Source organism: Pyxicephalus adspersus, chromosome 6 (assembly GCF_032062135.1).
Source record: "Pyxicephalus adspersus chromosome 6, UCB_Pads_2.0, whole genome shotgun sequence".
NCBI lineage: Eukaryota > Metazoa > Chordata > Amphibia > Anura > Pyxicephalidae > Pyxicephalus > Pyxicephalus adspersus.
This window is the reverse complement of record NC_092863.1, coordinates 14,941,825-14,954,238: the sequence shown is the minus strand read 5'-3', so window position 1 is coordinate 14,954,238 and position 12,414 is coordinate 14,941,825.

The following is a 12,414-nucleotide window of genomic DNA, read 5'->3' as shown; positions in this document are numbered from 1 at the left end:
TATGCCATCTTTTCTATGTGTAATGCATTTGCTACTATTATTATTATTATACAGTATTTATATAGTGCCTTCATATTACGCAGCGCTGTGCAAAGTCCAAAGTCATATCGCTACCTGTCCCTCAAAGAGGCTCACAATCTAATGTCCCTACCATAGTCATGAGTCTTTGTATTGGGAGTGTCATGATGTCATTGAGAGGGTATGGGTAAAGTTAAGGCAGTTATGTTTTCCACTCCTTAAATGCAGAGCACTGTCACTTGCAGGCATTGATGGGCAAGAGGAGACCGACTCCATCCCCACAGGATCCGAAATATAAAGAGGTTTTGGGAGTTTCTTTAAAATTTTGTTTAGATGTCTATTTGTGGATGAAAAACTGTTAAATGGCCCTTTATGTGGGTTGGCTTTGGAGTAACACTTCTTGTGTATGATTGTGCACTGAGATACGGACATTTGGGAAGAGGGGTTTGATTGGGGACCTGGCCACTGGTGTCAGATATGGAGCTTGGTGTAACGACAGTTAAGCTGCGTACACACGGCAAATTTTTCTCGCCCGATAATCGGTATCGGCCAATTATCGGGCGAAAATCTGCCGTGTGTACAGGACGTCCGTCCTGGCGGATCCATGGACGATGGACGACGACCGATCCTAATGAAAGGGAAGGGGAGAGCGCGCAGCAGGGTGCCGCTCCGTCGCTCTCCCCCTCCCCTCTCCATAGAGCATGAACGGTGCTGTATGTACAGCATCGTTCATGCATCGTGCAGTCTTTTCTCGTTGGAAAGGATCGTGAAAGATCCTTTCCAACGAGAAAAATTGCAGGTGTGTACGCAGCTTAAGGCAATGACTGTGAGTGTCTTGTCAATGTTTTTAATCTTGTGTGTTCTAATCAAACTTGGAGGGTCCCATTAAAAGGTCTCGTCTTCAACAACTCTTTTCTTGGATGATATTCTGATGTAATAAAGCTTAAAGTATTATACAGCATTATGAAGAATGCAAGCCTAAACAGCAGAGCTCTTCCACTACTGCTCACCAGCTTAGAGACAGTAAGTGGTGGCAACTGGCCGGTCACAAATCAGTCCTCTACTGCTTTTTTGTACAAACAGTTCTAGGTTTTAGGAGATATCAGTAGAAATGATGCAGGAATCATGGCCAAACTTCAGTAAAACAAGCCAATGATAAACAACTACTCTTAAATATGTTCTGCCCAGAGTCCAACTTTATTGGTCATAAATAAGTATTATTATATAGAGTTTATGAAGGAGGTAATTACAAAGGTTTATTCCAGGTAAAATCACTGGCATGTTTCCACTTATTTGTGAATGGCTGTTGGCCAGTATAAATGTACAACAAAGTCATTGGGTGTCACTGTCTAGTATCTGTTTACTGATGGTATGTTTGAAGAATAGGTGTTTACATTATGTTATTGTTGCTATTTGGTCAAAAAAAATCTCCAAAAAGTAAGTATAAAGTATGAAGCTTGATTGGGAAGCAGATGCTTTAAGGTCATTACCCCTCCACCTAGTCAGCCCTACTCAATGAGAAAAGTGAAAAGGGATTTTAATTACTTCTGCAGGATACAGAAGCTTTTCGACAATCCTCAACCTGTTCTTGTACCTTAATTATTCCTCATTACCTCATTATTTATATTATATGACTGACACAGAACAGTATAAAAGTAAAATAAAAAGTTTAAAAGGACTACAATGTGAACAAAAAAACTTATTTCATTAAACAAAATGCTAAATAAAATAAATTACTCTTAAAAAAGGAAATTTTATTTTTTCAACAGTTTCAGCTTTTTTGAAATTTCTCCAACAGTAAAATCAATCATTTTGCAGTGAAATTAGGAATTAGACCCTTTGGAAGTGGAGATGTGTTTTAGAAACATGATTAGCAAGCTAATAGTAATAATAATAAACAAGAACGACATGTTCATCTGGCACTGTATACATAGCTAACAGCAACCAGCCGATACAAGGTCACCGATATTTACTGACATTAACTCCTACCATACCAGGGCTGCCTAATTTAATAATAATTTCAACATATGAGTGGCCTACACAGGGATAAGTTTTGGAGAAAAGGGAGGAGCACACAGAGCTAATCGGTTGTGTTGTAATGTGCTAAAAGAAGGAGACAGACCAGTTATAGAGAGACCATCACATCAAACCAACATTTGTTCCTCCATATGTTGGATTTTGTATTTTAAAAAAGAACTTTGTATATTAGCCACTAGAGGGGACTCTCCATGTAATTTAGCAATAGCTCCTTTAACTGTTAGGATGCAATATCAAATAGCAAATTTAAGAGAAAAAATGAAAAAATCATGACTTTGACCATCTGTTACTTACATTATCATGGCGTTACTCAGTGGTACATAATGCCCTGGATTTTCTAGCGGTAAAAATAGTAATATATGCAGTTAGATGCATATAAAAATAAATATCATGGATTTGATCCTAATCCTGTCATTTCTGATTTTATGTGCAATATCCTGTTTGTCCTAGCCAAGCAAGGAAGGAGAAGGCCTGAGACAGCGTGGGGTAAACTTAATTAAATTTCCGATAGGGCTTGTTAGCCTTGGCACATGCCATCCTGGATTATTTTTAATGGTATTAAATAATGTTTTATAGGGTTGCGTTTGCCATTACTCAATGGGTATAGGACAGTTTGGTGTAAAAAAAGGTCAAAATGTTTTAGAGATGTTCCAGCTTTACATACAAAACCACTATTAATTATGAAGGGGTCCAGATGGATGAATTTTAGTGGCAAGGGGTAATGTATTCACGAATATTCCAATAAAATGAAACAAAAACAATTTGCCTGCCTTGCCCGTCTGTCTAACCTTAAACAATATCTATCTACCTATCTATTTAATTTTATTGGGGTGAAAGAATAAAGAGCCCACTTGACCCCTTCAGAAGTTCACCCAAAACTTGATGGCCATCTGTACTAAGCTGACAATATCCCCTCCTAAAGTTCTCACTGGATATGAAAAAGAAGATCTGCATAGTCACAGTTGTGTTATGGAGGGAACAATATCATTTAAAGTGCAATTTCAGGTTTCTTTAGGCTGGGAAAAGATGGCCATGCGCATTGGGATATTTCTGAACAATTAGTGGAAAGTAGGGCAATCTGATCAATAGTTGATCAATATATGAATCAAAAATTGATTGGGAATGCCCAATTTTGCCCCATTGATCAACACTACCCTCTGCAACTGGCAGATTAATGCCAATCAGCAGGGACCACACCTTAACAACCAGAAGGAAAGGGAGCACTCCCTGCCCTGCCAATTGTTTTTGTAAACAGTAGGGAGTGCCCCTGACCAGAAGCAGCCACCGGGCTGGGACATAAACCTCGGTAGGGAGTGGGGCTCAGTTTGGCTGGTCAATGGGTGTATTGTGGTTATGGTAGGTAAGTGATCAGTTTTAGGTAGATATCAATTATTGAACCCAACCTTGTTTCTTAATGTTTTTTAATATGGGGGAACCCATGAATCAAATGTCAGGTCTTCTGGGAACCCCTGCTATAATTTCTATAGCCACAGCTAACAGTACATTGGTCCGGTGGTCATCGGGAAAAATGCTTCTTAAAATACTGGCCATTGGGAAGAACGTCAGGTAGACAAAAAGATCATTGGTGTCACATAATAACCTGAGAGGCACAACTACTTGCTCAATAAACCCATAGAAACCTCTGGAGGAACCCTAGGACCCCACAGAACCCTGGTTGAATAACATTGGTATATCTGGTCTTCCACCATTAATCAAAGTATGGCCAGCATAGGATTCTGAACTTCTTGTTTCTGGCGGTCAATATGCCCATTGGTAAAAGTTCCGCTCTTGGTGACACCAAGGTAAAAAATTAAAAGGTACAAGTGTTACCAAGACAGGAATTATGTATAAATCTCCCTTCATTTCACAATACAATACATATGTCTATTAATAGGTTTCTTAGGCAAGCTGGGGTTTCTTAAAAAAGGGGTCATTGAGCAGATTGGCTAGATGTGTACCCATATAACACATTGTAATACACCATTCTGTACATGCCACATTTATTGGTGACGTAAAGGAAAATCACCCTTGTCGAATATGATTAAATGATAGTCATGAATATGCATTTACTTTTGTACTCTATTGACACCAAGGAAGTACACAATAAGTAATTATACCTCATTTGCATGGATGGCAGTGACTGCATGTCCAGATATGTGCCCTGTGATTTCTCATTATTATATCTGTGTACAGATCTCAGACTCCTGTATCTTATTCTTCCCAGAACAAAACTAATTTCTGTATAGAGGAATAAGGAATTATATTTATAATGTACTAGTGACCTACTAGTGAGAGAACAAGAACAGCTAGTGGGAAACTGCAATCCTACATAAAGAATAAATAAAATGTTGTATCCAATGCAGTGGTGGCTTCCATACATCATTTAGGGAGTACAAGTGTGACCCCTAATATTACTAATGGCCAGCACATTATATTTAGATTTTCATAATACTATAGATGATGGCCTACAATAGAAGATGGTCAGAGACTGCTAACATGCTTTCAGCATAGTTAGAGACTACAGATATGTGACAAGTATGATTAGACACTACGGACATGCTACCAGCATAGTTAGAGACTATGGATATGCTATAAGCCTGGTTAGAAACTATGGACATACTACAAGCATGGTTAGAACTATGGACATAATACAAATCCAATTAGAGACCATAGACATACTACAAGCATGTTTAGAAACTATGGACATAATACAAATCCAATTGGAGACCATAGACATACTACAAGCATGTTTAGAAACTATGGACATAATACAAATCCAATTGGAGACCATAGACATACTACAAGCATGTTTAGAAACTATGGACATAATACAAATCCAATTGGAGACCATAGACATACTACAAGCATGGTTGGAGACTATGGGTACGCTACAAGCACGGTTAGAGACTATGGACATGCTACAAGCATGAATAGAAACTATAGACATGCTAAAAGTCTGGTTAGAGATTATGGGAATGCTACAATCCTGGTTGGAGACTACAGAGATATTACAATTTCAATTGGAGATCATAGACATACTACAAGCATGGTTAGAGACTATGGATATGCTACAAACATGGTCAGAGACTATGGATATGCTACAAGCATGGTTAGAGACTATGGATATCTACAAGTAGGTTGGAGACTACATGCATTGTCTGGTTAGAGACTGCAAAGATGCTGCAAGCATGGTTAGAGATTGGAGATTGTACTGCAGGAGACATTCACAGACTGGGGACATGTTACAAGGGACTGCTAGTAGTCACTATAGGTATAGTACAAATTCAAAGTAAAAGGAAGTGTTCACGGGTTTTCTATATGTCACAGATCTTACAATGCGGACACATAGGCCAAGAAAGCCTCCTTTCATACTAAGCTAAGGCGCATGCTTCTCAGCTCTGTATAAACAGCTAAACTAGAAGTAAATTAAGCAAGAATTCATCATGCAACAAACCTCACTGACAAAAGTCGGGCTGAGCAAACCTAATAATGGATAGGAATTTTTTTTCCAACATGTTTCTGAACATTTGCAGTATCTTGTGCTGCATCAGGGCTGATCATAATCACTATTGCTGATAATAAGACCATGGTGGGGAGCACTTACAAAGTTGTGTAGGAAAAGCAGTTATAAAAATTATGGAAGAGACCTGCAAACACATAAAATATAAAAGTTACCTTTCTTTTGGGTAAATGCTGCAATAAAACTAAGACAGGAGGGATTGGATATAGGTAAAGAGCAAGCCCTCTTAAAATCCTTTTTACAGTTTAGAAACCCTTTCCATCCCCACCCTCTTGTTTCATTGCAAGTGGCTGTCAGTCTCCTAAACCCTATACAATAAAACATATGCTGCCCTTTACAGCAAGTTTGTATTGTTTGGTGGTTTTTAGGCTTATGGTATATTAGTTTGTATTTTATGTGATGTGTCAGCTGATGTATATAGATCAAATAAATAAGTAAAAGCTTTTCTGTTTTTTCTAATGAATGTGTTCTCCTTTTCATCAGTGAAGTCAAGAATGAATGCTACAATGCTGGCCAGTAGGTGGCGCTGCTACTCATTCATGTATAAAGCTGCATGCATTGATCTCACAAGCTTTATATTATATTAATTATATTAATTTGGTTTTTAATAATTAATTATAATAATTATATTATATTAATTATATTAAAGTAAAGCTGGCATTGGAAAATTGGGTAGACTACCATTGCTGACTTTCTATTTGCATGGTTGTCTTACTAATCCCTTGTCTTTAATCCTTTTTTTTTGCCAGGGAGCTGGTACACACATATGGGTCAGAAGTTCTGATCTCACTTGCTGAATACTTGTTCCATACCTTCTGCCGCTTCTAATGCACATTCAGCTCATGAAGTGAAATCAAAGTAAGCATGTGGCCAGTACACTTGTGCAAAACTAAAGGTAACATTGTGCTGTAAATACAATTCCTTAGGTTTTTGCCTTTCCGAAAGCTGACCAAAGATGATTTACCATACTCAAAAACTGATGTAAAGGGGTGCTATATATAAATAGGAAATGACGCACGGTAGAGTAATAGAGGTAGGTCTTCCATCATTACAATATATATTTAATATTAGAGAGAGTAAGTCAGCCCCCTACCTTGTATACTTCATCAACTAAACCTCTTGCCATTCTTACTTTGGCATTGCTAGGAACATCTAACACTCAGTCTCCCGCCCCCCATGCTTTTTGTTTGACAATAGCCTTATTATAAGCCTTACAAATGGCGAGTTGAATAAGAAACAATAACATTTGAATAACTAGTTTCACCCTGCTTAGAATTTTAAAACTGTCCCAGTCAGATTCATTTATTCTTAATGCAGATCCTAGCTGTCCTACCTACTTATATGCTACAGGGATGAATATCATTCTGAGCATGCCATACAGAGACAAGAAATTATTTATGGGCACCTTGATTAATGAATGTATTTATGTTGGAGTATCTTCCTGCAAGGAGTTAGATGGGCTCAGGAAAGAACTGTGCACCTCTATTTCTTTCAATCAGCTATCTACACCCTATTCTTCAAAGTGTGGCTAAGTTAAGAGAGAATTTGAATCCCCCCAGGCAAACTGTGTTCAGAAAGCTGGCAGCACTGACATTTCATTCATATGGCACCGCTCTACCTGTTCTTCCAGCCTCTTGTGCCTGGAGGATTTTATTTAGGAGAGGTTAGTCCCACACCCTGTTCACAGTGATCCAGGCTCCAACGGAATGTAATCTTACTGGCTGCTAAACCATCGGAGTCACAGGAAAGAATGCTCAGTTGTCCATGTTCCAGGATTTCCAAATCCACAGACCCGTGTTTGTAGGACTTTTGGGTTTTTTCTTTGTATTACAAAGGCAGGTAATCTGCATAAATGATCAATATACAGGCAGATCATCAAGCCATAATAAACTGCTCCCTGTATAGACCATTTCCATTTCAATAGGGGTTATTACTTGAAGTTGGGTTTCTGGGTCTAGTTCCCACCAGTGATATCAGAATGGAATCCTTGTGATTGCACAAGCCTTCCCACAACCTTAACACATATTAGTAGTTTCATTACCATTCAACCACACTGATCCTAAAGTGGTGGGGACCATAAAAATGAGCAATAAACATTTGTGCACCTCTGTAAATGTGCATGTCACCAAGGTTTGAATCATGATTCTAAGGCTGCATGCACACATGCAATAATTGTCATTGGAATTTTAACGACTAACGACTGCACAATGGATGAATGGGTGCTGTACATACAGTGACGTTCTGCTCTATGGAGAGGGGAGAACGATAAAGCGGCACCCCGCTGTGCTCCCTCCCCTTTCACTTCCATTACGATTGTTTGTCGTCCATCATCTGTGGATCCGCCAGGACAGTTGTTCAGATGATAGACAGCGAGCGCTGTACATAAGCCAGATTCTCATCCAATTATCGAACGAGAACAATTGCACATGTGTACCTAGCCTAAAGACAATGCTCTGCAATTTACATCTTCTAGCCGCTGCAGTTCAAGACTTTGCAGTGCACACTTGCCCTATTCAGGGTGACAGAATAGGCCGTTGGACAATTCATCTTGTGGTTGATTAACAGGTTAGTCTTTCTGTCAATTTATTTAGGTATCTATCCTACCAATAAATTCCTTCTGTATATTGTTTGAGTGTGTACTCAGATTACCTCTGTTCTGATCATTGGACTGTTATCTCAGCAATAATCAGTCATTGCTCTATGTCTGCAAACCGTACTGTTTAGGATCTGTTTTGTCTGTCTGAGGATTTCAACCCTCGAGCATATGTTCCTCATGTAGGTCTTTTCTTTGTGGGGATAAGATAGGTACGTTATGAAGTTTAGACTTACAGTTTGTAAGGAGGACTGGAGAAGCTTAGTAACATTCCTGATCAGTGAAGCCAGCCATCCTGTCTGATGAAAATCTACCTAGACATCCATAGACGCACAGGGAAATCAGCCATTTTCAACTTTAGACAATATTCTGCTCCCCTTTGAAATCCTGACCATAGTCCCATAGCTTATTCCAAATAGAGTGGTATTTCAGGGGATCGTGACCACATTTCTTGACATGGGGATTTGTGAAAGTTTGGTAAAGATGCCAGGGTAAGGGGGTGGATGATTTTTTCTGCCAGAGTTCCCAGATATTTTAAGAATTTGGCAAGTATCTCAACCCATCATTATCCACACAAAAGAGGAATGCCAATTTTAGTTTGACTTGCATCATAAGAAAAGTTGAACATACTTGGAGAGTAAATAAACCACAAAGACTAGCACAGAGATGTGTGGCTGCAATAGTAATATCATCCAAACCTACATAACAGGAACTCCATTGAAGGTCATTCATAACCCTCCAAATGTTTTTTATCATATATCTAGGGCTGGATTAAAACACCCTTCAAAACTAGGCTTTGTGTTGACTTCCATTCTACTGTAGTGGACTGGGTAGTCCAGTTGTCACACCACCAAGACCAAATCATGTCTAATACCTAATACCAGTGACTAGATTAGGGAAAAAGTGTTATCCCTTACTCTTCCAGGTTGGCTTCTAGGCCTATGGATCCAGAATGGATGAATTCCATCAACAAAAATGGAACAATGAGGTCCTATCTGGCTTGACTTGGTGACCAAAGAGGTAGTTAAAAATGATATAATACTGACAGTAAAATAGATTTATTTGTTTAATTAACAATAATAAAACACCATACTATGAGTGTGGAAAGGTTTCACCCTTATTTGGCCTTTATTGGGGTTTAAATGTACCTCTGTTGAGGAAGAGGTGTACCTCAACCAAACTCAACTGCATGACAAAGAGGTTGTCCAGCTCTGTGGTTGACAGCATAGAAGTTGAAAAGGGGTGACATGGAGCATCTGTAATTTTCAACTGCAAATCCGAGAGAGCCTAATTTTAGAAAGAGTTGTCTATCATGTCCTTTAAAAAAAACCTGCAAGTCAAATGGAATGGACCATGTCCAACCATAAATTGGGTACCAATTCCCCCAACAATTGCTAGCAGACCATCTCTAAAGCATTATTTCCTAAATACAATTTATGTCATGGTGCCCTAAGCCACATCCCTGTTGGGTATGCTGAAATCTGCCCCAATTATGTGCCCTTGCCGTGAAGTTGGGGAAAGTTTAAATGGCTCTTACAGGGTGAAATAACTGTAACGGAGAGGAGGCTCTGGATCTCTTCAGTTGTATTGACTACCCCACCACCTGTGAATTCTTTACTAATCAAACATAATTGGCCCAATCTGTCAGCCAGCGACAGAGGACAGCTTGTTGGTTCCCACAAGTTAGAGACACTTTCATTTTCTTACCCTATTTTACATGGCATTTAGGGGTCCCTAAAAACTTGACCTAGCTCTCTTTCAAGTGTCCTTGTCAGGAGTCACTTTCTTCCTCTTTATTTCACTTATGTAAAGGGCAAACGTTGTGTACATTTGTATTTTGTTTGTTATATATACTGTTATATATAAGCTTACATAGTTCATTCTTTTTTCTTTCTGCATGCCATAAATAATTCTCTGTTTTTGGACTTTTTATGTATGTATAATAAACTTCACCGATGCAGAGCTGAAAATTATTGTTAATGTCTGTCTTCATCTAAAATGTATTGACAATGCACAATACAATATCCCTTATTCTGTGTGCTGAATGTACTTCTTAGAATTCGTTGTTATTCTATACTTGTTCAGTTGGGTGTAATTCTTAGTATGTTTTTTATTTTGTATTTATGGATTTCACACAACAAATTTCCCTTGTTTTGTATATAATGTGTAAGTATCAATATCTGTTGTTATTCTGTATGTATGGACCATGCCCAGTAATACAGTTCTTGTTCTGTATATTGGGCGAATGTCTCAGCATCTGCTTTAATGATGCTGCACTGTACCACTTCTCTTCTGCATGCTGGGTGTAACTCTCCATGCCTATTATTATTCTGAATGTACTGACATTGCACAGTAGCACTTCTTTTGTTATATATTTATTTATAAATGCATTGTTCTTTTTAGCAAATAAAAAAAAACTAGTTTATTTTCAGATATGAAATATAAAAACACACAATGTACAGAAGAAAAAAAAGATCACAATAAAAAACAATCTCTTGTTCACTTATGCACTCACATGTTTGCTATAATTCCCATAAAGTGTTCTTATTTATGTATGGACAACCAACAGCACACTAATAATTAACAAAATAAACTAATATAAATTGATAAATATAAAGAGAGAGAAAGAGAATAGAGATTATATTGTTTTGGAGAAAAGGTTTTTATTTTTGCAAAGGTATGTGATCACAGACTTTAAGCATATGTGTGTAATTCCACCTGTCAAGGATTGTGAAGACTTTCACAATTAACCTTAGGTCACTGCATTCCCTGAATAGCCTCAATTTTCCCTGACATTGGTAAATGGAAGGTTAAGTAGGCTAAATATAGCTCACATATACCCCTGACCCTACGGACAGGTCTCTGGCCCCTGACACTGGAGCAAGTAACTGTGTTGTGGGAGAAATGGACATCAAAGGGAATGTGTGTGAATGTAGGTAGCATAGCACGTAGAATACGATGGTCCGAGTTAAAACAAGAGTGTGCCTTTATATGTATGTACTTTTATTGTGTTTTTGCCAGATGTGTCTTCTTTTGTGTTCTTACTATAGATCATTTTTTTCTCAAACAGGGTTTTGTGGAACCCTAAGATTCCAGCTAAGGCTGCTAGAGGTTCCTTGAGCAATGAGCAATGTGTGCCTTTCAGACACCAATTGTCTTTTTGGCTTTCTGTATGGATGACAAGCTTCTCCCTGGTTGGTAATATAGGAGAAGCTTGTCATCCATACAGAAATATAGGATATTCCCACTGACCACCTCACTAATGTACTGTGAGCTGTGGCTATAGTAATTATAGCAGGCGATCCCTGAAGACCTGAAAGGTATTTCAAGGGTTTCCCCGAATTACTATATGGCTACAGAAAGCTATTGACAAATGGTCAATATGTGCACAAGCAGATCCCCATTGTCCCGAATGACCATGACCACAAGCTGAGATGACTACTTGCTTGTCCCCCCTTCTTTTCAGAACAGTGCTGTTTGCTATCTTTTTCTTCACTGGAAACAATCACAAAAGATCTGCTTGAAACATATATTAAATGGTCAGTCTACCAAACATTGGCGTTTTATTGGTTGGGGTTTGCTGGACAGTTTCTTGTATCTGTTGGAGACCCTGTTGTTGGGATCTCTGCATTACGAGGGTCTCCTACTGGCTCTTAGAATAACAAACTCAGAAGCTGGCTTTGCCCACCAAGCCCCCCACCTATAGGTTTATATCTAATAAAGACATTTACAGTATGACATTTTGTTGGTATATGGACAAATAGTGGTCAAAGGACTACTAGAAATAGAATCTGGCATTTGTTTATTTGTGTTTTCCATCTTTTTATAATTGGACAGCTTGTGAAAATATTCCAGTTCATACTGTACATATTACTTGTACTTTTTTGTAAACGTGGGGGATTGGGCTCTGATGATTTTAGCTTGTGCTCCTTGGTGACAAAGAAAATCACTTCTAATCCTCAAGAAGTGGCCAATTTTGCAATAGAAGAGCACCACCTAATCCTTTGAAAATAAAACCCCATAGATTAGAAGGATCAGGGGAGACATTCCCAATGCTGTAATGAGCTTAATGTGTGAGAACCTTTGCTGGATCTGTGGGATGGACCAGCGAACAAAGTCATTCTTGGTTATGTGTCAATGTATTAGCTATTAGGGAAATCACTTACATGGCTTATTGTATGAAGCTACAACAAGATCTTACATGGAGTAATAAGAGTTATAATCAATGACGCCGAATGGCGTTATA